Source organism: Symphalangus syndactylus, chromosome 11 (genome assembly GCF_028878055.3).
Source record: "Symphalangus syndactylus isolate Jambi chromosome 11, NHGRI_mSymSyn1-v2.1_pri, whole genome shotgun sequence".
NCBI classification, from domain to species: Eukaryota; Metazoa; Chordata; class Mammalia; order Primates; family Hylobatidae; genus Symphalangus; species Symphalangus syndactylus.
Window position 1 is genome coordinate 75,358,374 of NC_072433.2, and position 27,583 is coordinate 75,385,956.

Consider the following 27,583-nt stretch of genomic DNA (forward strand, 5'->3'; position numbering starts at 1 on the left):
TTTCTATCACATTGTCAGGCTGAAAATTTTCCAAATCTTTATGCTCTTCTTTGCTTATGAGACTGAATGCCTTTACCAGCACCCAAGTCGCCTCTGGAATGCTTTGCTGCTTAGAAATTTCTTCCACTGGATACCCTAAATCATCTCTCTTAAGGTCAAAGTTCCACAGATCTCTAGGGCAGGGGCAAAATGCTGCCAGTTTCTTTGCTAAAACATAACAGGAGTCAACTTTGCGACAGTTCCCAACAAGTTCCTCATCTCCATCTGAGACTACCTCAGCCTGGATTTCATTGTCAATATCATTATCAGCATTTTAGTCAAAGTCATTCAACAAGTCTCTAGGGAGTTCAAACTTTCCCACATTTTCCTGTCTTCTTCTGAGTACTCCAAACTTTTCCAACTTCTGCCTGTTACCCAGTTCCAAAGTCGTTTCCACATTTTTTGGTGTCTTTTCAGCAACACACCACTCTGCTGGTACAAATTTACTGTATTAGTCCATTTTCACACTGCTGATAAAGACCTACCCGAGACTGGGCAATTTACAAAAGAAAGAGTTTTAATTGGACTTAGAGTTCTACATGGCTGGGGAAGCCTCACAATCATGGTGGAAGTCACAGAGAAGCAAGTCGCATATTACATGGATGGCAGAAGGCAAAGGGAGAACTTGTTCACAAAAACTCCCCCTTATAGTAACCATCAGATCTCGTGAGACTTACTATCATGAGAACAGCATGGAAAAGATCTGCCCCCATGATTCAATTACTTCCCACTGGGTCTCTCCCACAACACACGGGAATTCAAGATGAGATTTGGGTGGGGACACAGCCAAACCATATCAGTAGCCAAGATGCTACTGTAAATAGTCGTCTTTGCATTTTATTTTCTAACTTGTCCAGCTATATAGAAATATATGAAAATTTTATGACCTTGTACACAGAAACTTGATAAATTAACTTATTAATTATAACATTCTATCTGTAGACTGTTTTGAGTTTTTGATGTATGCAATCATATCACTAAAAATAAAATTTCCATTTCTTTCAAATCCCAGTAGCTTTTAATTTTTTAATGTATTTTTATAATTTCAACTTTTATTTTAGATTCAGAAGGTATATGTACACATTTGTTACATGAGTATATTATGTAATGCTGAGGTCTGGGGGTATGATTGATCTCATCACCCAGATAGGGAGCATAGTGCCCAGTAGTTAGTTTTTTTGACCCTGTATTTCTGCCAGATTTCGATATCAGGGAGATGCTGGCTTCATACAATGCATTAGGAGGAGTTCGGCCTCTTCAATTTTTTTGGAATAGTTTCAGTAGAATTGGCTCCAGATTTTCTTTGTATGTCTGGTAGAATTTGGCTATGATTCCATCTGGTCCAGGGCTTTTTGGTTGATAGGTTTATTACTGATTCAATTTCAGAACTCAATATTGGTCTATTCAGGGTTTCAATTCTGTCCTGACTCAAATCATGGGAATTTATGTTTCCAGGAATTTTTCTATTTTCTCTAGATTTTCTAGGTAATGTGCATAGAGTTGTTTGTAATACTCTCTGAAGATTCTTTAGATTTCTGTGGGATTAGTTGTAATGTCACCTTTGTTGTTTTCTGGTTTTGCTTATTTTGGTCTCTGTTTTTTTCTTTGTTAATTTAGCTAGTGGTCTATTGATCTTGTTTATCCTTTCAAAGAAGAAACTGTTGGTTTTGTTGATTCTCTGTATGAATTTTTGGGTCTCAATTTCATTTGGCTCTGCCCCGATTTTATTTATTTATTTTCTTCTGTTAGTTTTGGGGTTAGTTTGTTCTTGTTTTTATAGTTCCACTAAGAGTGATGTTAGATTGTTAAATGGAAATCTTTCTAATGTTTTGAAATAGGCATTTAGTGCTATAAACTTTCCTCTTAACACTGCTTTTGCTGCATCCAAGAGATTTTGGTATATTGTGTCTCTCTGTTTTCATTATTTGATTTCTTCCCTAATTTCATTGCTTACCCAAAATCATACAGAAGCAAGTTGTTTAATTTCCATGTAATTTTGCAGTTTCGAGAGGTCTTCCTGGTGTTGATTTCTATTTTTATCTCACTGTGGTCTGAGATTAAGGTTGGTATGATTTTAATTTTTGGGGATTTATTGAGACTTACTTTATGACTGAGTATGTAGTTGAGCTCAATGTGTGTTCCATGTGCAGATGTACATTCTGTGGTTGATGAGTATTCTGTAGATGTCCATTAGTTCCAGTTGGTCAAATGTCCAAATGTCAAATTGAAGTCCAGAATTTCTTTGTGAGTTTTCTGTCTTGATGATCTGACTAATGCTGTCAGTGGGTTGCTGAAGTCTCCCACTATTATTGTGTGGCTATTTAAGTCTTTTCGTAGGTCTAGGAGTACTTGTTTTATAAACCTAGGTGTTCCAATGCTGGAAGCATGTATATTTAGGATAGTTAAGTCTTCCTGATGAATTGAACCTTTTATCATTAAGTAATTTCCTTCTTTAATTTTTTTTTTTACTGTTTTTGGTTTAAAGTCTATTTTATCTGATACATAAATAGTGACCCTTGCTCTTTTTTGCTTTCCATTTTCTTGATAGGTCTTTCCAACTTTGAGCCTATGTGTGTCATGAGATGGGTCTCTTGAAGATAGCAGAGAGATAGGTCTTGCTTTTTTATTCAATTTGCCACTCTGTGTCTTTGGAGTGGGGGCATTGAGACCATATACATTAAATGTTAATATTGATATGTAAGATTTTAATCATATTGAAGTTGTTAGTTGGTTGCTTTGTAGTTTCTATAGTCTGGTTGCATTATAGAATCTGCAGGCTATTTTCTTAAGTGTGTTTTTATGGTGCTGCTATTATTCTTTCAATTCCATGTTTAGAAGTTTCTTAAGGATCCCTTGTAAGGCTCACCTAGCAGTAATGAATTCCCTTAGTGCTTATTGTCTGGAAAAGATTTTATTTCTCCTTCACTGATGAAACTTAGTTTGGCAGGATATGAAATTCTTGGTTGAAATTTATTTTCTTTAAGAATGCTGAAAATAGGCCCCAATGTCTTCTGGCTTGTGGGGTTTCTGCTGAGAAGTCTGCTGTTAGAAGTCTGATAGGATTCCCTTTGTATGTGATCTGATCTTTTCTCTAGCTGCCTTTAAGATTTTTTTCTTTAGTGTTGACCTTGGACAATCTGGTGACTACATATGCCTTGGTGATGTTCATTTTATACAGTATCTCACATGTGTTCTGTGGATTTCTTGTATCTGGGTGTCTTATTCTCTAGCAAGATTAGGAGAATTTTCTTGAATTATTCCCTCAAATATGTTTACCAAGTTGTTTACTTTTTCTCCTTCTCTCTCAAGAATGCCAATAATTCACAGGTTTGGTCACTTTACATAATCCCATATTTGTCAAATCTGTGTTCATTTTTTAAAATTCTTTTTTCTTTATTTTTATTTGACTTGGCTTAGTTCTAAAGACGCCTTCAAGCCATAAAATTTTTTCTTCTGCTTGGTCTACTCTATACATAAAGATTTCAACTGAATTTTGAAATTCCTTAAGTGAGTTTTTCAATTCCCGAAGCTCCGATTGATGTCCTTTTAAGATATTCATCTCTTCCTTTATTTCCTGGATTGCTTTAGGAGTTTGTGTTGATTTTTAACCTTGTCTTGGATCTCATTGAGCTTCCTTGCAACCCACACTGAATTTTTCATTTGTTATTTCTGAGTTTCCATTTTGGTTAGGGACCTGATATGGTATAGCTCTGTGTCCCCACCCAAATCTCATGTTGAATTGTTATCCCTAATGTTGGCAGTGGGTTCTGGTAGAAGGTGATTGGATCATAGGTGTGGTTTCTAATAGTTTAGCACCATCCCTCTAGTTCTGTTTTGTGACATAGTTCTCCTGAGATCTGCTTGTTTAAAAGTGTGTAGCACCTGCCCCCCACTTCCTCCTGCTCCCACTATGTAAGACAGGCTTGCTTTCCCTTCCCCTTCCACCATGACTGGAAGTTTTCTGAAGCCTCCCCAGAAGCAGAAACCTGTCCTGCAAAATCATTAGCTAATTAAACCTCTATTCTTTATAAATTAACCAATTTCAGTTATTTCTTTATAGCATTGCAAGAACAGACTAATACAGAAAATTACTACCAGAGAAGTAGGGCATTGATATAAAGATACCTGAGAATATAGAAGCAACTTTGGAACTCAATAATGGGCAGAGGTGGGAACAGTTTGGGGGGCTCAGAATAAGACAAAGGAGATGAGGGAGACTTTGGAACTTCCTAGAGCTTTGTTAAATGGTTGTGACCAAAATGCTGAGAATAATAGGGGCAGTGAAGTCCAGGCTAAGGAGGTCTCAGATTGAGATGAGGAACTTATTGGGGACTGGAGTAAAGGTCACTCTTGCTGTGCTTTAGTAAAGAGACTGGCAATATTGTGCCCCTGCTCTAGAGATCTGTGGGAATTTGAACTTCAGAGAGATGATTTAGGGTATCCGGTAGAAGAAATTTCTAAGCATGTTCAAAACGTAGCCTGGCTGCATCTAAAAGCCTATACTCATTTCCATAAGCAAAGAAATGATCTGAAACTGCAATTTATATTTAAAAGGGAAGCAAAGCATAGAAGTTCAAAAAATTTGCAGCCTGGCCATAGGTAGAAAAGAAAAATCCCATTTTCAGGTAAGGAATTAAATCCTGCTGCAGAAATTTGCCTAAGTAAAGAGAAGCCCAATGTTAGTAGCCAATACAATGGGGAAAATGACTGGAAGGTATTTCAAAGACCTGCATAGCAGGACCCCCAACCACCAAACGCTTCCTCCATCACAGGCCTGGAGGCCTAGGAGGGAAGAGTGGTTTCATGGGTGAGGCCTAGGGCTCCAATGCCCTGCACAACCTCAGGACATGGCTCCCTGTGTCCCAGCCACTCCAGCTCCAACTGTGGCTAAAAGGGTCCCAGATACATTTCAGGCCACTGCTCGAGAGGGTGCAAGCCACAAGCCAAGGTTTTCATGTGGTATTTAGCCTTCAAGTGTGCAGAGGGCAAGAGTTGAGGCTTAGGAGTCTCCACCCAGATTTTGGAGGATGTATAAAAACACCTGGATGTCCAAGCAGAAGTCTGCTGAAGGGGCAGAGTCCTTATGGAGAACCTCTACTTGGAAAATGAGGAGGGAAAATGTGGGATTGGAGACCACACACAGAGTCCTCACGGAGCACTGCCTGGTGTAGCTGTGAGGAGAGGGCCACCATTCTCCAGACCATAGAATGGTTGATCCACTGGCAGCTTGTATCATGTGCCTGGAAAAGCTACAGGTGCTCAATATCAGCCCATGAAAGCAGGTGCAAAGTCTGTACCCCATGGAGCCATGTGGCAGAGCTGCCTAAGGCCTTAGGAGCCCACACTTTGGATCAGAGTGGCCTGGATGTGAGACATGGAGTCAAAGAAGATTGTTTTGGAGCTTTGGGATTTAATGACTCCCTACTGGGTTTTGGACTTGCATGGGGTGTGTAGCCCCTTTGTTTTGGCTGATTTATGTCTTTTCAAAAGGGAATATTTACCCAATGCCTATACCCCCCATTGTACCTTGGAAATAACTAACTTGTTTTGATTTTACAGGCTCATAGGTGAAAAGGACTTGCCTTGACTCATGTGAGACTTTAGATTGCACTTTTGTGTTAATGCTGAAATGAGTTAAGATCTGCGGGACTGCTTAGAAGGGATGATTGTATTTTGCAATGTGAGAAGAACATGAGATTTGGGAGGGGCCAGGGGCAGAATGATAGGGTTTGGCTCTGTATCCCCACCCAAATCTCATTTTGAATTATAATCCCCAATGTTGGAGATGGGGCCTGGTGGGAGGTGATTGGATCATTTGGGTTGTTTCTAATGGTTAGGCACCTTTCCCCCAGTGCTGTCTCATAATAGAGTTCTCCCAAGATCTGCTTGTTTGAAAGTGTGTAGCACCTCCTCCCTCTTTCTTCTTCCTGTTCCTGCCATTTAAGACATGTTTGTTTCCCCTTCACCTTCTGCCATGATTGTAAGTTTCCTGAGGCCTCCCCAGAAGCAGAAGCCTGTACAGCTTACAGAACCATGAGCTAGTCAACTCTCTTTTCTTTATCAATTACTCACTTTCAGGTATTTCTTTCTTTATAGCAATGTGAGAACAGACTAATAACAGACCATTGCTGGAGATCTAGTGTGATCCTTTGGTAGTGTGACTACACTCAGATTTTTTATGGTGTCAGAATTCTTATGCTGTTTCTTTCTCATCTGGGGATGATGACATTTTTAATTTTTGTAACGACTTTCATGCAGGTAGAATTTTTTTCTTTTTCTTTCTTTCTTTCCCTTTTTCTCCTTCCCTAGGGAGTGTGACACAGAGAATGCTGTGTTGTGTCTTTTGGCTTCGCTTCTACAGCCCTACTCACTTCTTTTGACAGATATTATATTGGGCTGTGCGGTTTCACCTACAAGGTACCAAATGGCATTTATGGGTGAGAGCCAGCCATAGCCAATGCAGCTGGGTGTTTACTTGATCCTTGCTTAGTAGGAGAAGCTCTCTATTACATCAGGCAATGGGCTGATCTGAGGAATGAACAATGAGCTCCCTGTTCAGCCCCAGGTGGACAGGGGAACAACATACACAAACCAGGCAGACCCACCTACAGGTCCCCCAATGGCAGACAAAAACACCAGCACCTAGGGAGAATCCCATGGGCAGCCACCAAGCATGCAGAAGTGTGCTAGGTGTGGAACAGGGAGACCTCCTCAGCCCCAGTTTCTCAGCATGGGGAGTATAGGTAGCCTAAAGGCCTAACCTAGGAGAGTGGGATGCCTGGAAACGGAGCACAGAGGGCCCAGCTGCACTACAATTTCTGCAAAGGAAGAATGGGGCAGCTCAGGCTGCTTATCTTGGTGAGTGGTTGCTCCAATTGCCTGGAACAAAGAAGGCACAGCTGCACCATGATCTTGGCACAGGAAGGATGGAGTGGTTTAGGTTGCTGGTCCAGGCAAGTAGACCCCCTGAAAGCCTGTAGATCTGCCTGACCATAAAGTAGAGAGGGTCCTGCTGCACCACAATCTCTGTGCAGGAAGAGTGGGGCAGCTCAGGCTGTTGACCCAGGTAAGCAGGTCCCCTGAATGAATGCCTGGAGATCTGCACGGGCATGGAGTGGGAAAGAGCTCCCCTGCACTAGTATTTCTGCACAGGAGGTTTGGGGCTACTCAGCCTACTAAACCAGGCAAGTGGGTACTGTAAATGCCAGGAGATCTGCTGAGGCATGGAGTGAAGAGAGTTCCTCTGTACCATGATCTGTGCCCAGGAAGGATAAGGCAGCTACCTGAGCTGGACCTCCAGGCAAGTGAGTGCTCTAAATGTCTCTAGATATGCTGGAAGGTGGAGCAGAGGGCTCAATGTACCACCATCTCAGGGGAGCAGACCAGGACACCCAGCAATGGCACATGAAGACCTGCCCTAGGTCACCAAGCTGCCCCGGCTGCAAGTCTAGTTTCCCAAGAGAAACCACAGCTGTAGCAGCTCTCCTCGCACCCAAGGCCTGCAATGTGGAAGAGCATATTTCCAGTGTCTGCTGCTGAGGCACTTTCCACAATTCTGGCTATAGAATCCCCTACCTCACTCTAGAGCAAGCACTCCAATCTCTGGCCTGAGACTAAAATGCCTGTGCAGCTAAGCTGCCCAAGTAGCCAAATAATTACTGACTTTATACACACCCATATTAAAAGTGGCATGCTGTCAGTCCCAGGCCTGGGAAAATGCCTGCAGCCTGTCCCAGTTCTGGGGAATGCCTTCAGCTTTCGCCAGTGTCTTTCCCTCACAGAATCTCTAAATGTGTGCCCAAGTTAGCTCCAAGGTTTGGGAGAAACAAAGTGCTCTCCCTTGGCCTGGGTTGGTTGGATCCCCAGCGGAAAGCTGAGTCACAAAGAGAGGTTCTCCGACTCTCTCACGTACTGGGGCTTCACTTATTTTTATTGACCAGATGCCATCATGAGGCCTGTTTGCCCACATTCTCCTCCACAAGATCTGAGGTATCCTTCATGATTCTAGTGGAGTTCCATTTTCTTTCTTGAATTGAAGTCCACAGAGTTGAATCTTGTGCACTATCTTGCTATTCATAATTCACCATCTTGGGGAAAAAAAGCTTTTAGTTTTCCTTGCCTACAAAACAATGTTTAATGGAAATAAGGTCTTTCTTTCTCATTTTTAGCTCAGAGGAAACCTTTCAACGTTTCTTCTTTAAGTATGATGTTTGCTGTAGGCTTTCTGTTAGATTTGCACCATAATCAGATTAAGGAACTCTTCCACCCCATTCTTAATTTCCTAAAGTTTTTATTATGAATGGAAGATAAGTTTTATAAAACTATTTTTCTGTATCTACTTTTCTCTTTTTTTCTGTTAATGTTGTAAATTTAAAAAATTTATTTGCAAATGGTAAATACTTTTGCATTTCTGGACTAAATTCCATTTGATCCTAATATAATAGCCTTTTCATATATTGCTAGATTCTGTTTATTAATCTTGTTTTAGAATTTTGGTATCTCTGTTTATGAATGAGATTAGCCTTATATTTGCCTTATGCTGACTTCTCAGATTTTGCTTTTAAGATTATGCTGCCCTCATAAACACATTGGAATGCAGTCACTTTTTTTTCTAGAAGACTTTGTATAAGATTGGCACTGTTGTTTGTGTGTGTGTGTGTGCGTGCGTGTGCGCATGCACATGCGTGTTTGTATACACACAAAAAATAATGTTTGGTAGAACTTTCCCATAAGACTCTGAATCATAAGTTTCCATTTCAATGTAGGTTTAAAATGCTGATTCAATATAAAAGTTATATGATGGGAAGAAAGAGCATCAGTCCAGCAATCCATTTTCTTCTTTTACTGGAAAGACATCTTGGTAGAAAGACAGATGACCAAATCAAGTAAACATGCTAATGATAGACCACCTCAACACCAACTCAGTTTACTGCATTAGGCACCCAGTGTATCTTCTAATAGACTGGCCTATGGTGGGGAGAAATTTGTCATTTTCAAAATAATTTTTTCTTCATTGCGCCAAGAACTAAACTTTTCTATTTCAATTTTCTCTACTCTTATTGGCTTAATTGTAAACACCTCCAAGTCAGGTGTTTTCTTCTAGTGTTCACTTTTATTCACCCCCTCACGGTCCAACATAATGGACCGACTGATGGGAAAAGAATCAGAAGAAAACATTAATCTCCAGAATGCTATTTCCACAATTTCCATGTACTCATTTGGGGAAAAAATGAACTATTGAAGCAAAAGTTATTTGAAGGTATCTTGTAATTAGCAGAAAAAGCAAAACTGCTCAATCTTGAAGGTAAGATCAGTCCAGGTCTTTTCAATTGCCACACATGCCTTCACCAACATGTAGTCTCCCCAAGGAAGAACAAAGGGATAAATAAGATACTTGAGTTGACAGTTTGATATGAGAAACACTTAATTTTTGGTGGGTTATCTCAGTCATAACTCAGCAACTATTTCCCATCACTTTCTAATAGCACAAAAGCTAACCATTATGTTGTGAAGTCATGTTCTTAGAAATGTGATTCAAGAGAGTCACAGTGCTCTTCAACATGCTTTCCTCTTTCCTTAATCATTTTCAAACTGGATGACTTACATTTGAAGTGACATGGAGAATGATTTTTTTTCTTTATACAACAAGGTGGGGAGTGGGGAACCCTCCTCTTTTAGAACAAACTCAGGGTTTCTCAAGTAAGTGTTAATATATATTGCTGTCAAACAAATTAAATTTTCAATTAAGGCATAAGGGAACTCTTTGTATTTCTTAAAAATGAAAAAGCTCTTTATTAATCCTCTTGGGTTGTGACATGGACAAAATTATCAATAAAATCATAGCCTTTATACAAGCCTCCAAAACCTTCAGAAACTGAACTGAACTGTTCTGATCCTCCATGGGCACAGCTCTTCCATTAGGTCAGGAACTGTTTTAAACTGCCGATATTCTTTGAATCTGTTATACACTCCACAAATAGAATTTTCTTTATTTCAACATAGAATTGGCTGTAACTGATTTGATCAGTCAGATTTAGTTCAGCTCATATTCATACTATAATATTAAAGCATGGAGAGATGTAATGGTCCTACCATTCTTAACAAACTCAGGCTGCTATGACAATATTCACTGAAGAGTTTGCATACTCTGCAGTTCTACTGTTGTCATATACCCAAAGCTACTGTTTCTATTTCTAAAATGTCTTAGGACTTTGGAAAATAGTATGCTTTTTAAAAGACAGATAACTTACACTAAAGTATATCAAGCACCAGGAAACACTGTATTTATATCATTAGCAGATATTGTATCCTCTTATCATTAGCAAATTAGAAGCTTGGTAAGTCTTTAAATATGAAAAGATAAAAGGGATGATAGAAGGTGTACTAATAGCAAAATCTCATCTTGCATAAATGGAGTTTACTGGGATGAAATAAACATATTCTGAATTACTGAGACAGGGTGGTTACTATTGCCCTAAAGTATTACAGGGTGGCACTATTAACAATTATTGTCAATCCCCAATGTGCTAACTCAGAATGAATTTCTTCATATAACACTAGGTTATATTTAAGCAAATGACACGATAATCTATATAGGCGATAATATGGTTAAAATGCATTTATTATGAAAAATATGGGAACACTAATAACTAAAAAATGTATAGGCAATAAAAAGCATCAAGACTACTATAATTTTGATTTGTTTGTTTCAAGAATGCTTTGTTTTAAGAATGCTTTGTTTTTGAAAAACAGAGTTAATTTCAAAAGGAGATAGGGAGAAACTTTTCAAGAGATTCTGAAGGACAATTTTAAATGAGCTAGAAGTTGAGATAGTGGTCCCTGGGGGTGGTTCTCTTTTAAAATATTTCTAAGGAAGTCTGGAAAAAATTTATGTCTCTCAAGGAAAAAAGTTGTTTCAGATGTTGAGAGAAACAGAAAAAGATGTATATGATCACCAAGAGATGAATAAAAAAGCAGAAGGAATGGTTTGGACAGATAATTCCCCGTGTTAGCTATCAGATATTACTGTCTGTTCAAGGATTCTTAACTATCAGCCTGACTTAAGCAGAGTACTCAGGAGGGCCATATGTACCCTATCAAGGGTATGTATACCTGATATAAAAGTTGAGTCTAATTGCTTTGTCATACTTGCATATTTTTAGAAGAAAAAAAAGATCACATAAAGTGTAAGAGAACAAAATTAGGCTGGGTGCAGTGGCTCATGCCTGTAATCCCAGAGCTTTAAGAGGCTGAATCAGGAGAATTGCTTGATGCTAGGAGTTCAAGACTAGCCTGGGCAACATAGTGAGACTATGTCTCTACAAAAATAAATAAAATAAAAGAGTACAAAATTACTAAAACCTAATCCTCAATAATAGGTATGCATAAATTATCATACGTATAATACAATGAGATATATCATTTTTAAAAGGTGACTACATCAAAGGAGGGAATAAAAACTTGATAAAAATTAAAAATAAAGGAAAAAAGGTGATTATAAACTGTAAATTTTGTCACCAAACTCAGAAAACTTTGGAAAAGCAAAGAGATATTATTAAAAATTATCCCAGGAAAAGTGCTCTGAAAGACTGTCCCAGCACATCAGGACTTAACAATTATAAACCACTAAAGTTTATGTATGAAAATGATGGATTCTAGAAGTATGTGAAGCAGTGTATGAAGTATATAAACTTCATTAGATTATGCCAAGGGGTCTTCTAAAGTAGTTGTGTAGTTTACCACCACTTCACCAAATCTTTGGTATTATAACACCTTTAAATTTTACCAATTGACAATGTGTGTAAAATGTATCTCACTGTGGTTTCAGTTGGCATATTGCTGATTACTAATAAAGTTGAACATCTTTTCAAAGGCTGTTGGCTGTTTATTTTTCTTCTTTCTGTAAAATGTCTATTAATGTATTTTTCCTTCTTCTCTATTGGGTTTTTAATTATTGCTTTAAAGTTCTTTAATGTTATGGACATTATCCTTTGTCGGCTATGTGTGTTGTAATTGTTCTCCTACTTTGTGACTTGATGTTTCCTCTGTTTTAGGGGCCTTTTGATAAGTTTATGCAGTCATATTTATCTCTATTTCATCATGTTTTATGATTTTGATGTGTTGATTAAGAATCCATTCCTATGCAGAGATTACAAATTACTTCTAAAAATATTGAAGTCCTGCCTTTCATATTGAAATATTTTGTCAAGAATTGATGTTTGCATATAAAATTAGGAAAAAAATCCTAGGGGGTAGTATGGGAGGCACCTGCTGCTCACTTAGTTACCATTCAGAGATCCTAATACGCGTGCCCTGAGGATGCTAAGCACAGAGGACTGGTATCACAGTCACACCTAAGTAATCTAAGAAGAAACGTTGCTGTAGTGGCCTCTGAGAGCAAAGTAGACTTTGTGCAGGGTATCTGATGAGATCTTACGTGATATGCATGCAACCTGAACAAATCCAAATAGGTCACCTAGGCAATGCAGATACACACCAGCAAATGTCCAATACTATGTTTATTTACATCTCTAGATTCATGTTTTCTTGTTTTGGCTTCTGAAGATTTTCTTCACTTCATGAATTAGCCATGCATTTTAAAATGAGTGTTTTATATTTTATCTGCATTTGAAGTGTTATTCCTTAAGTAGTGTTTTCTGAACATCTACTCAGCCATGTTGCCTGTAACAGAAGTCTGTAAGATGGTGTCAAAATGCTTTTAAATAGAGTCTACACTAAATGAACATTAAGCCAGAGTTTGTGCTAAAGCATTGTCTTTGTTTCACAAAAAGGACAATAATTGCTCAGAGACATTAAATTTCTTTGCCAAGGTGACACAAATTTTGTTTCTGAGAACATTATTTTTTTCCCATTTCTGTTTTGTTTCCAGGGTCATTAATGGTATAGTTCTCTCGAAATGTTTTCAATTCCTTTTCCTCACTCTTTCTGAAACATTTTAGTGAAAGACTGCTCCCTGAGAATCCTGGAATTGTATATGAAGAGAAAGAGTAATTGAAATTTCTGATTATCAATAATAAACTGCTGATTACAATTGGATAGTAAGTACTAAAAATTTAATCATAATTATCAATTTAAACATATTTTATGTTTATATGCTTAATATAAAATGTAACCCCTATCTTTAAAAATTAAATTTTAGAATTCAACACATTATGTGTCTACTCAATTTTATCATAACTATTTGGAGAATTATTTTTCTTTCTCCCATAATCAAGTTAAAGAAAAGATTTTTTCAAGGTTGGGTTTTTTAGAAACAGGCTTTGAAATGGATATTTGCCTGCAAAATACTTATTGGGGAATGTTCTCTCATAAGGAGAAAGGGAAAGCAGAATTGGGTAGAGGGAAGGATTAAGCCATGAGGCAATCACAATAGAGGTATTAGCTACTCTTGTGGGAGACTATCAGTGAAATGGTCCTTCAAAGTTGCTTTGAATTAAGGCAAAGGGACTGAGGCTTTTTTACCTCACATTGCTCAATTGCAGGATAAGGGGTGCCATGAAATGGGAATAAGACATAACTATAGGCAAAGTGGCATCCTTTGACTATGAACAAATACTGGAGAGAGAATTCAACTGTGAGCTATGGCAGCCAATACTCTCAGCAGCCGGGACAATGCATGCTTTAGTCCTGATTGAGAGTGAGAGGAATATCCCTTGGAAAGAATATAAATAATGTACTCTGGCTTTTTTTTTTAATTTTAAACAAGAAATATGGTAGGTGCTAAGCAACAAGTGTTTTCCAATACTGACTTTTCTACTGAGTTACTTAGAGCCAAATCAATTTCTCCAATTACCTCAAACTTGAGAAAATTTAATTCAACAATGGCAGAGAAAACAAATTAGAAATTTAGAAATTAGAAAGCTTATGTGTCTTGGCTTTTTAATGAAGACTCAAATTTACTTTTATCTATTTATTATAAATAAAACACTCATTTTTTAAAGAATAGTACTAAAATAAAATGACACTTAAATCAGAGAAAATTTTAAAGGATACTAAACACCACTTTCTATGATATCTGTAGTGGATGCTATAGTGTGCTGCCAAGATACCCCTTCAGGACCATGACATTAATTCCCATATCTTCCAGGAATGTTAGCTATTGACTGCTTACAATAGAGTTTTCTTTTAGAAATTGCCTTTGGTAGAAGAAAGTCACCTGCCCAAAGTCATTCTACTTTGAAGGCAACTTTTACTTAACAACCAGTTAATGTAGTAGTACAAATGTTTGGGCCCCAAGCCTTGAATTCAGACAGCTCTGAAAGGCCATCAAAGCTCCAGAGCTCCCTACATGATTAACTTAGGCTTTTCTTGCAGCTGCATGGCCATTCTACCTCTCCTTTTTCCCGATCCTTCTTCCCTGTCTCCTTTACATATTGTCATGGCTCATTTATGTATCAACTTGACTGGGTTCAGAGATGCTCACATAGCTAGTAAACATTATTTCTGGGTGTGTCTGTGAAGGTGTTCTGGGAAGAGATTATCATTTGAATCAGTAGATTGAGTAAAGAAGATCCACCCACACCAATTTGTATGGACATCATTCAATCTGTTGAAGACCAGAATAGAACAAAAAGGTAGAGGAAAAGCAAATTTCCTTTCTCTTTCCTTTAGCTAAAACATTCATCTTCTCCTGCCCTCAGACATCAGAGCTCCTGGTTCTCAGGCTTTCAGACTCCAGGACGTACACCAGCCACTGCCCATCCCATTCACTCTACCTCTTGTCTCAGGTCTTTGGACTTGGACTGAATGATACCACCAAATTTGCTGGTTCTCTAGCTTGCAGAAGGCATGGTATGGGATTTCTCTGCCTCCATAATTGCATGAGCCAATTTCCATAAGAAATCTGAAACTTCCTGAAAAAACATTTCTCAATTAGAGCATTTTTCCAGGGAATTTGATAAAAGACAGTGCCAAGAGTAATCCTAGGAAGCAGACTCCAAAATGGAATGTTGGAGCTGGATCACTCACTGGCCAGATGGCAATGAGGACCTTGTCCCTTGTGCTAGGTGGATTACTGATTGTCCCTGGCATGCTATAACAGGTCCACTGATAAAACCTTTGTCAATGGCAACCTAGTGAAAGGGAATGCATTGATGTGGGCAATATTTCAGGTATTCAAGAAATCTGGTAAATTTAGTAACGGAGATTATAACAAAAGACAGGAAAATTTATCAATAATTTAAGTCAAAGTATGAAAGCCAGAGGGCCTCCTTGGCAGCATCTAAAGGGCTTCAATCTGTTGCAACCAAAGTGCTAGAAAGGCAAAATATCAGGCCCAGAGCTTAATTATAAGATAGCATATGGCCAGGTGCAGTGGCTCACGCCTGTAATCCCAGCACTTTAGGAGGCCGAGGCAGGCGGATCACTAGGTCAAGAGATTGAGAGCATCCTGGCCAACATGGTGAAACCCCGTCTCTACCAAAAACACAAAAAATTATCTGGGCATGGTGGTGCACACCTGTAGTCCCAGCTACTTGGGACCACTGCACTCCAGCCTGGTGACAGAGCAAGACTCTTTCAAAAAAAAAAAAAGATAGCATATTTACAGCTAAATTCTCAACCCCAGCAGGTCTCATGTTCCAAGGTCAGGGTCCTGACAGGGATGGAATAGGACTATGAAACACGGGATGACATGGTTGAAAGAACATGGCATTCTTAGGAGAAACAGATGGACAGCCAATAAGTGTATTTTTTAATTTATACAACCAAAAAAAATCAAGGATGGATAATCAAGAGAATGAGAGCAGTTGCTCCACTAAAAAGCTGTTTGTAGGCTCCAGCCAGTTTTGAGACATAAAATTCAATGACTGAAAGAGATGCTGGGTCCCTAGGAGAAGGAAATTTACAACCCTGTAGCAAGTATATTTGGTAGTTCTCCCTAAGGGGACCTAAGCCATAAACTTGAGAAAGGAATACTCACATATTTTTAGGGCTGTTGGACACAGGATCCATGTTAACATTGATAAGCACAGGCCCAAAAGTCATCATGGCCCCCTGTTAAAGTGAAGACATATGGGAGCTAGGTATAAAGTAGAGTCCTGACCTAGGAATGGCTTACAGCAGGTCCGTCTACTAAGTCCATGGTGATCACTGCTTTGGTCTCCAATGTGTAATTAGACTGAACATACTTGGTAGTATGCAGACAACTGGTCCTTGGTATGTAAGGTACAACCTACCACAGTAGAGAAACCCACATGCAAACGTCTGAAACTTTCCTTTTATAAACCACAATAATATTTCATCCTGGCGATAATGGCAGAGGATAGTGTCACACTTACAGACCTAAAAAAATGTAGGGGTAGTGGACATCATCACATCTCTATTTAAATTCATCATTGCCTAATGAATACAACAAAATCAAATGGATCCTGAAGATGACATTTCACTACCATCAACTTAACCAATTGCAGCTGCTGTGCCAGATGTGGCGTGTTTACCAAAACAGATTAATACAGCCTCTGGTACAAGCTGTAGCCATTGATCTGGCAAATGTGATCTTTTTCACTCCTATCAGGAAAGAGGATAAAAAGCAATACATATCCAGTTGAAGTGGACAAACATACACATTTAGTCTTGCCCCAAGGCTACGTTAACTCTGCAACCTTTGTCAGAGTCTAGATGAATCACCTGGCTCATCTAGACATTCCACATATCATCACATTGGTCCACTATATTGACAATATCATGTTAATCAGACAAGATGATCAAGAATTGGCAAGTGTGGGGCAGTTCCAAGATGGCTGAATAGGAACAGCTCCAGTCTACAGCTCCCAGCATGAGCGACGCAGAAGATGGGTGACTTCTGCATTTCCAACTGAGGTACCAGGTTAATCTCACTGGGGCTTGTCAGACAGTGGGTGCAGGACAGTGGATGCGGCCCACTGAGCGTGAGCCAAAGCAGGGCGAGGCATCACCTCACAGGGGAAGCCCAAGGGATCAGGGAATTCCCTTTCCTAGCCAAGGGAAGCTATGAGAGATGGCACCTGGAAAACCGGGTCACTCCCACCCTAATACTGTGCTTTTCCAACAGTCTTAGCAAATGGCACACCAGGAGATTATATCCCCTGCCTGGCTCAGACAGTCCCACGCCCACAGAGCATTACTCATTGCTAGCACAGCAGTCTGAGATCCAACTGCAAGGCAGCAGTGAGGCTGCAGGAAGGGCAGCCACCATTGCTGAGGTTTGAGTAGGTAAACAAAGTGGCCCGGAAGCTAGAACTGGGTGGAGCCCATGGCAGCTCAAGGAGGCCTTCCTGCCTCTGTAGACTCCACCTCTGAGGGCAGGGTATAGCTGAACAAAAGGCAGCAGAAACCTCTGCAGACTTAAATGTCCCTGTCTGACAGCTTTGAAGAGGGCAGTGGTTCTCCCAGCACAGAGTTTGAGATCTGAGAAGGGACAGACTGCCTCCTCAAGTGGGTACTTGACCCTCGAGTAGCCTAACTGGGAGGCACCCCCCAGTAGGGGCAGACTGACACCTCACACGGCTGGGTACTCCTCTGAGATGAAGCTTCCAGAGGAACCATCAGGCAGTAACATTTACTGTTCAGCAATATTTGCTGTTCTGCAGCATCTGCCACTGACACCCAGGCAAACAGGGTCTGGAGTGGTCCTCCAGCAAACTCCAACAGACCTGCAGCTGAGGGTCCTGACTGTTAGAAGGAAAACTAACAAACAGAAAGGACATCCACACCAAAACCCCAAACGTACATCACCATCATCAAAGACCAAAGGTAGATGAAACCACAAAGATGGGAAAAAACAGAGCAGAAAAGCTGAAAATTCTAAAGATCAGAGCACCTCTTCTCCTCCAAAGGAATGCAGCTCCTTGCCAGCAACAGAACAAAGATGGATGGAGAATGACATTGACGAGTTGAGAGAAGAAGGCTTCAGACACTCAAAATTCTCCAAGCTAAAGGAGGAAGTTCAAACCCATCACAAAGAAGCTAAAAACCTTGAAAAAAGATTAGACAAATGGCTAATTAGAATAACCAGTGTAGAGAAGTCCTTAAATGACCTGATAGAGCTGAAAACCACGCACAAGAACTATGTGACAAATGCACAAGCTTCAGTAGCTGATTCAATCAACTTGAAAAAGGGGTATCAGTGATGGAAGATCAAATGAATGAAATGAAGTGAGAAGAGAAGTTTAGAGAAAAAAGAGTAAAAAGGAATTAACAAAGTCTCCAAGAATATGGGACTATGTGAAAAGACCAAATCTATGTCTGATTGGTGTACCTGAAAGTGACAGGGAGAATGGAACCAAGTTGGAAAACACTCTGCAGGATATTAACCAGGAGAACTTCCCCAATCTAGCAAGGCAGGCCAACATTCAAATTCAGGAAATACAGAGAATGCCACAAAGATATGCCTCGAGAAGAGCAACTCCGAGACATATAATTGTCAGATTCACCAAAGTTGAAATGAAGGAAAAAATGTTAAGGGCAGCCAGAGAGAAAGGTAGGGTTACCCACAAAGAAAAGCCCATCAGACTAACAGCAGATCTCTTGGCAGAAACTTTGCAAGCCAGAAGAGAGTGGGGACCAATATTCAACATTCTTAAAGAATTTTCAACCCAGAATTTCATATCCACCCAAACTAAGCTTCATAAGTGAAGGAGAAATAAAATCCTTTACAGACAAGCAAATGCTGAGAGATTTTGTGACCACCAGGCCTGCCCTACAAGAGCTCCTGAAGGAAGCACTAAACATGGAAAGGAACAACCAGTACCAGCCACTGCAAAAACAAGACAAAATGTAAAGACCATCAAGGCTAGGAAAAAACTGCATCAACTAACGAGCCAAATAACCAGCTAACATCATAACGACAGGATCAAATTCACACATAACAATATTAACCTTAAATGTAAATGGGCTAAATGCTCCAATTAAAAGACACAGACTGGCAAACTAGATAAAGAGTCAAGACCCATCAGTGTACTGTATTCAGGAGACTCATCTCACGTGCAGAGACACACATAGGCTCAAAATAAATAATGGAGGGAGATCTACCAAGCACATGGAAAACAAAAAAAGGCAGGGGTTGCAATCCTAGTCTCTGATAAAACAGACTTTAAACCAACAAAGATCAAAAGAGACAAAGAAGGCCACTACTTAATGGTAAAGGGATCAATTCAACAAGAACAGCTAATTATCATAAATACATATGGACCCAATACAGGAGCAACCAGATTCATAAAGCAAGTCCTTAGAGACCTACAAAGAGACTTAGACTCCCACACAATAATAATGGGAGACTTTAACTCCCCACTGTCAACATTAGACAGATCAATGAGACAGAAAGTTAAAAAGGATATCCAGGAATTGAACTCAGCTCTGCACCAAGTGGACCTAATAGACATCTACCAAACTCTCCCCCTCAAAACAACAGAATATTCATTCTTCTCAGCACCACATCGCACTTATTCCAAAATTGACCACATAGTTGGAAGCAAAGCACTCCTCAGCAAATGTAAAATAACAGAAATTATAACAGTCTCTCAGACCACAGTGCAATCAAACTAGAACTCAGGATTAAGAAACTCACTCAAAACTGCTCAACTACATGGAAACTGAACAACCTGTTCCTGAATGACTACTGGGTACATAACAAAATGAAGCCAGAAATAAAGATGTTCTTTGAAACCAATGAGAACGGAGACACAACATACCAGAATCTCTGGGACACATTTAAAGCAATGTGTAGAGGGCAATTTATAGCACTAAATGCCCACAAGAGAAAGCAGGAAAGATCTAAAATTGACACCCTAACATCACAATTAGAAGAACTAGAGAAGCAAGACCAACTCATTCAAAAGCTAGCAGAAGGCAAGAAATAACTAAGATTAGAACAGAACTGAAGGAGATAGAGACAGAAAAATCCCTTCAAAAAATCAATGAATCCAGGAACTGATTTTTTGAAAAGATCAACAAAATTGATAGACTGCTAGCAAGACTAATAAAGAAGAAAAGAGAGAAGAATCAAATAGACGCAATAAAAAATGATAAAAGGGGTATCACCACTGATCCCACAGAAATACAAACTACCATCAAAGAATACTATAAACATCTCTATGCAAATAAACTAGAAAATCTAGAAGAAATGGATAACTTCCTGGACACATACAACCCCCCAAGACTAAACCAGGAAGAAGTGGAATCCCTGAATAGACCAATAACAGGCTCTGAAATTTATGCAATAATTAATAGCTTACGAACCAAAAAAACTGAAGGACCAGACAGATTCACAGCCAAGTTCTACCAGAGGTACAAGGAGGACTTGGCACCATTCCTTCTGAAAGTATTCCAATCGATAGAAAAAGAGGGAATCCTCCCTAACTTACTTTATGAGGCCAGCATCATCCTGATACCAAACCCTGGCTGAGACACAACAAAAAAAGAGAATTTTAGACCAATATCCCTGATGAACATCGATGCAAAAATCCTCAATAAAATACTGGCAAACCGAATCCAGCAACACATCAAAAAGCTTATCCACCATGATCAAGTGGGCTTCATCCCTGGGATGCAAGGCTGGTTCAACATACGCAAATCAATAAATGTAATCCAACATATAAACAGAACCAAAGACAAAAACCGCATGATTATCTCAGTAGATGCAGAAAAGTCCTTTGACAAAATTCAACAGCCCTTCATGCTAAAAACTCTCAATAAATTAGGTATTGATGGGACGTATCTCAAAATAATAAGAGCTATTTATGACAAACTGACAGCCGATATCATACCGAATGGGCAAAAACTGGAAGCATTCCTTTTGAAAACTGGCACAAGACAGGGATGCCCTCTCTCACCACTCTTATTCAACTTAGTGTTGGAAGTTCTGGCCAGGGCAATCAGGAAAGAGAAATAAATAAAGGGTATTCAATTAGGAAAAGAGGAAGTCAAATTGTTCCTGTTTGCAGATGACATGATTGTATATTTAGAAAACCCCATCGTCTCAGCCCAAAATCTCCTCAGGCTGATAAGCAACTTCAGCAAAGTCTCAGGATAAAAATCAATGTGCAAAAATCACAAGCATTCTTATACACCAATAACAGACAAACAGAGAGCCAAATCATGAGTGAACTCCCATTCACAATTGCTTCAAAGAGAATAAAATACCTAGGAATCCAACTTACAAGGGACGTGAAGGACCTCTTCAAGGAGGACTACAAACCACTGCTCAACGAAATAAAAGAGGACACAAACAAATGGAAGAACATTCCATGCTCATGGATAGGAAGAATCAATATTGTGAAAATGACCTTACTGACCAAGGTAATTTATAGATTCAATGCCCTCCCCATCAAGCTTCCAATGACTTTCTTCACAGAATTGGAAAAAAACTACTTTAAAGTTCATATGGAACCGAAAAAGAGCCCACACTGTCAAGACAATCCTAAGCCAAAAGAACAAACCTGGAGGCATCACACTATACTACAAGACTACAGTAACCAAAACTGCATGATACTGGTACCAAAACAGAGACATAGACCAATGGAACAGAACAGAGCCCTCAGAAATAATACCACACATCTACAACCATCTGATCTTTGACAAACCTGACAAAAACAAGCAATGGGGAAAGGATTCCCTATTTAATAAATAGTGCTGGGAAAACTGGCTAGCCATATGTAGAAAGCTGAAATTGGATCCCTTCCTTACACCTTATATGAAAATTAATTCAAGATGGATTAAAGACTTAAATGTTACACCTAAAACCATAAAAACCCTAGAAGAAAACCTAGGCAATACCATTCAGGACATAGGCATGGGCAAGAACATCATGTGTAAAACACCAAAAGCAATGGCAACAAAAGCCAAAATTGACAAATGAGATCTAATTAAACTAAAGTTTCTTCTGCACAGCAAAAGAAACCACCATCAGAGTGAACAGGCAACCTACAGAATGGGAGAAAATTTTTGCAATCTACTCATCTGACAAAGGGCTAATATCCAGAATCTACAAAGAACTCAAACAGATTTACAAGAAAAAAACAAACAACCCCATCAAAAAGTGGGCAAAGGATATGAACAGACACTTCTCAAAAGAAGACATTTATGCAGCCAAAAGACACATGAAAAAATGCTCATCATCACTGGCCATCAGAGAAAAGCAAATCAAAACCACAATGAGATACTATCTCACACCAGTTAGAATGGTGATTATTAAAAAGTCAGGAAACAACAGGTGCTGGAGAGGATGTGGAGAAATAGGAACACTTTTACACTGTTGGTGGGACTGTAAACTAGTTCAACCATTGTGGAAGACAGTGTGGTGATTCCTCAGGGATCTAGAACTAGAAATACCACTTGGCCCAGCCATCCCGTTACTGGGTATATACCCAAAGGATTATAAATCATGCTGCTATAAAGACACATGCACAGGTATGCTTATTGCAGCTATTCACAATAGCAAAGACTTGGAATCAACCCAAATGTTCATCAATGATAGACTGGATTAAGAAAATGTAGCACATATACACCATGGAATACTATGCAGCCATGAAAAAGGATGAGTTCATGTCCTTTGTAAGGACATGGATGAAGCTGGAAACCATCATTCTCAGCAAACTATCGCAAGGACAAAAAACCAAACACCGCATGTTCTCACTCATAGGTGGGAATTGAACTATGAGAACACTTGCACATGGGAAGGGGAACATCACTCACCAGGGCCTGTCATGGGGTAGGGGGAAAGGGGAGGGAAAGCATTAGGAGATATACCTAATGTAAATGACGAGTTAATGGGTGCAGCAGACCAACATGGCACATGTATACATATGTAACCAACCTGCACATTGTGCCCATGTACCCTAGAACTTAAAGTATAATTAAAAAAAAATTGACAAGTGTGTAGGAGGCCTTCTTTAAAACACATGTGCTCTAGAGGGTAGAGAATAAACCTTATAAAGATTCAGGGGCCTACAGATTTTATATAACATTACAATTTTAAGAGGTTGAGTGATGTGTGGTATGCCAGAACATCCCCTCCTATGTAAAGGGCAAATTATTATGTTGCGGAATCCCTACCATGAAGATTCACATCTAATATTTCTTTTCAGGTTGTAGAGGTAGCATATTCCATACTTGGGAATGCTGCTCTAACCAATTCACCAAATCATGTAAAGGCAGTCGGCATTGACTATGGCTGAATACAAGAAAGAACTCTGCAGCACCTCGCTGGGCTGCAGTGCAAGCAGCTCTGCCTCTTAGGCTGTAGAACTTATCAGGCCCTATGGTATTAAATCTTCTCAAGATTTGAAGCAATTCTAAAAAATGATATGGTTTTGCAATAATTAAATATAGGTAATTCTGACAGCACTGGTTCCTTAAGCCTGTCATGTTTCATGTTTAAAATTTGGCTACTGGAAGAAACACATCATTTTCCTTATTAGATCTGATGTGATTACTAGTATCATATCTATATGAAGACATTGTCTAGATAATGAATACAAATAGTGGTAAATGAAGGGATTTTTCATAGGCTTCCAGAAGCCAAAATAATATCTTGAAAAATGAAAGTTGATGAACTACACAATTATTTCCTCTATATAAAACTGTAATCTTCAACTCTTCAACTTCCTTAGGACCTTCAAGGTCATCTAGTCTGGCACTTTAATTTTACAAATGAGGAAACTGAGGCAAAAAGAGAAAAAAAGATTAAAAATTTCCCTGATATATTTTCAGTTAAAATTTGACCAAAGCCTAATTTACATCCAATTATAATCCCATAAAACCAAGTCTCATCAATTCCATATTTAACAATTAAAAACTCAAATCAATCAAATCTAAAATGCAATCATATAAAAGAGATTCATATATTAAATCATAAAAAATAGAACAGGTGATTAAAAAAGGAGTCATTTGTTCAGACATCTCCTTATCTGGAAACATAGTTCACATGTCACGTGGTCTTAAGCCTTTATTTCTTCTAACAAAACCCTTTATACAAACTCATAATGACAAAAACTTGCTAAAATTTATGTCCCCATTTCTCCTGATTAATTTTTAGACTGAACATCATCACTTTTAATCATTTTATGAGATTGGTAGTTTTATGGCCAGTTTTTTAATATCACAGTGCAGTTGTTTCAGAGATCTCAAAATATCATTTATAGTTATCACCTATTTCAAAAACACTGTTAGAGAAAAGCATCACATAAAAACCTAATATGAGAAAGTATGAAAATAAAGGAAGGGATAAAGTTCCATGGAAGCATAGAGAAGGAAGTATAGAACTCTCCTTAGAAGGGGTGAGGAGTGTTTTATAGAAGTAACATACGATATTGGCCTTGAAAAATGAATAGAGATTGTCCAGATAAGAGAAAGAGAAGAGGCCTTTCGAAAGCCAACAGAGCAAACAACATTTCAAGGACTCTGAATTGTGAAAGGGAAGGATGAATGGTTCTGTTCTAATACGAGCATAAAACACGAGTTGAGTGCAGGAAGTAAAGGGAGGAGCAGAGACAGATGATGAATCTGAGAAGGTAGACTGGGGAAAGATTGTGAAAGGATGTGCATGCTATGCTAAGACCTTCAGATCTGTCCCTACAGGCAATGGTAAACTACTAAAGGTCTTAAGTGGAAAGTTTCAGTGTCACATTTGCATTTTAAAGTGGAAATGGCTAATATCAATGTGGAGGAAAAACTGGTGGCATGGAGACCAGTGACAGAAATATTGTAATAGTTTAGCAAGAGATGTGAATTGTTGCTTTGAGAGCTAAGAGAGCAATAAAAATTAAAAATGGTTAATTTTCTGCCTTAGATGATGGGGTAATGATGATGCCATTAACAAAACAAAAGGGGGGATATAGAAATGTGAACATGAAGTCATAATTTAAAAAGAAGATTGTATAATTTGGGAATGCCTTCAACTTCATGCAACAAAGAACATCTATCACTGTTATAACACAAATAAGGTTTCATTTTTCTCATTAAACAAGAAGTTTGGAAGTGGGCAGCTACTGGCACTTGTTTAGAACTTGGTAATATTTTGGCTTCACCAAGGAAGAAATATGGATGGCAATATGTGCATGAAAAGGGTTCAACATCATTAGCCATTAGGGAAATGCAAATTAAAACCTGGAAAATGTGATCATTTCCACTCCTATCCGGAAAGAGGATAAGCAGTATATATTCACTTGAAATGGACAAGCAAGCATATACATTTAGTCTTGCCCCAAGGCTGTATTAACTCTACAGTCTCTGTCATAGTTTATGACATGACTATGATGAGATACTACTATGCATATGTTAGAACTACTAAAATTCAAAAACTGATGCTATCAAGTACTGGCAAAGATATGGAAAAAATAGAACACTCAAACATGGCTAGTGGGAAGACTAAATGATACAGTCACTTTGGAAAATCATTTGGCATTTTCTTATAAGGTCTCACAAAGTTAAACATATATTTACCATATCACCGAGCAGTCCCACTCCTAGATATTTACCTAAGAGAAATTAAACTTTATGTTTACACAAAAACCTATACATGGATGTTTATAGCAGCTTTGTTAATAATTACTAAAAACTGGAAACAGGCCAGGCGCAGCAGCTCACACCTGTGATCCCAGCACTTTGGGAGGCTGAGGCGGGCGGTCACCTGAGGAGGGAGTTTGAGACCAGCCTGACCAACATGGAGAAACCCCATCTCTACTAACAATACAAAATTAGCTGGGCATGGTGGTGCATGCCTGTAATCCAAGCTACTTGGGAGGCTGAGGCAGGAGAATCACTTGAACCCAGGAGGCGGAGGTTGTGGTGAGCCGAGATCACATCACTGCACTCCAGCCTGGGCAACAATAGCAAAACTCCGTCTCAAAAAAAAAAAAAGAAACAAACACTGGAAATAACTCAAATACCCCCCAGCCAGTGAATGGATAAATTGTTGTCATTCTTACGGTGGAATATTATTCTTCAATAAAAAGGAACAAACTACTGAATACAACATGTGTTCATTATGTTTAGTGAAAAAGAAACAATCACATGAAGGATTCCATGTATATGACAGTCTGAAAATGCAAAACTAAACATTAAACTAATGTAAAACCAAAAGAACTGTAATCATATCAGCGATGGCCATGAACAGGGTGAGGAAACTGACTACAAAGAGGCATGAGGAGATTTCATGGGATGATGGATCTGTTCCATATGGATGGAACTGATTATGGTGGTGGTTATACACTTGTATATATTTATCAAAACTCATGGAATTATACACCTAAAAGGGTAAATTTTACTGAATGTAAATTATACTTCAACAAATGTGATATTTAAAAGGCTAGATTATAAGATAATTGCTTATTTTCAGGAAAAAAAATGGATAGTCTTATAAGACTAAGGTGCTAACATTAACACTTAATATGATGTGGAGGAAGCAGAATTAGAGACTTAGTATCCCATAGTAATTTAATGGTCAGAATTTTTAATGTTTGAAGATGTGTCTTTTTACATTTATGGGAAATATTCAATGGGCTTGAGAATGATTTTATCTTTTTTTCTTGATGCTGTGTAACCATAAATTTCCAATAAACTTTAGCTTTTTAGAACCTTTTTACTTTCCAACTCTTGTTACCTTGAGCTACTTCTCAGTCAACGATCTGTATTTGCTTCTATTTCATTATTTATATTTTATTCTTTATAGCATATACGGTATACTATTTTACTAAATAAATCTATAATTTATTATTATAGATTTACATTGTACTAAGTTCATCAAATACAAAGAGATGTAGAGGCTTTTATAAATCTGATCACATATACACATATAACGTATAATGCCATGATTTTTACATTTCTATTTTACCATAAAAAGACTAACTTTCAACTAATGAAAAAATATGATACATAGATATCATACAGCAAACTTATGATAGACACGGATAGATATAGTTTTGTATAAGACAGTAGTTGAGAACTTTATATTCTTCTATTGCTAAGAAATAGCATTTTATCTATTTTTCAAAATTTCCTGTGTGCATTGCTAATGATAACCATTCAACTTCTCTAATTATGTCAAAATGGTATCTTGGAAGACAATGGTTCAATTCACTATGACTTCACAAACAGCATTAACTCAATAGAACTCTACATCAGACCTTTTTCTCCCATTTTCTCATAACAGAATCTCTAGCTCATGAATACAAGACTAGCATACAATCAGAAGTAGGTTCAAGGACAATGGTGTTGAGTTTTCTGGGTTTATACGCACTGGATTTGTGAAGTATCTTTGCCTGAGTTCTCACTCTAAGTCTCCTGAAAGACAGACAAACCTGAGCGCCATTAAAAACACTGGCGATTTGTTCTCAGGTTAAATTTCTCTTCTACTTATGTATGTGTTTTGTATGGTTTTGTCATGTTTGTCCCACACAGTGATTTCTCTTTGGAATCTGCCCCACCTTCCTATAGGCCAGGGGAAATCTCCCAAACAGTGGCTGTGAATGCACCTCAAGACCCATTTTCTGACCTCTTCTCTACACTGTACTTGACTGTTTAATTTCCTATTTAGGACAAATTAATTGTT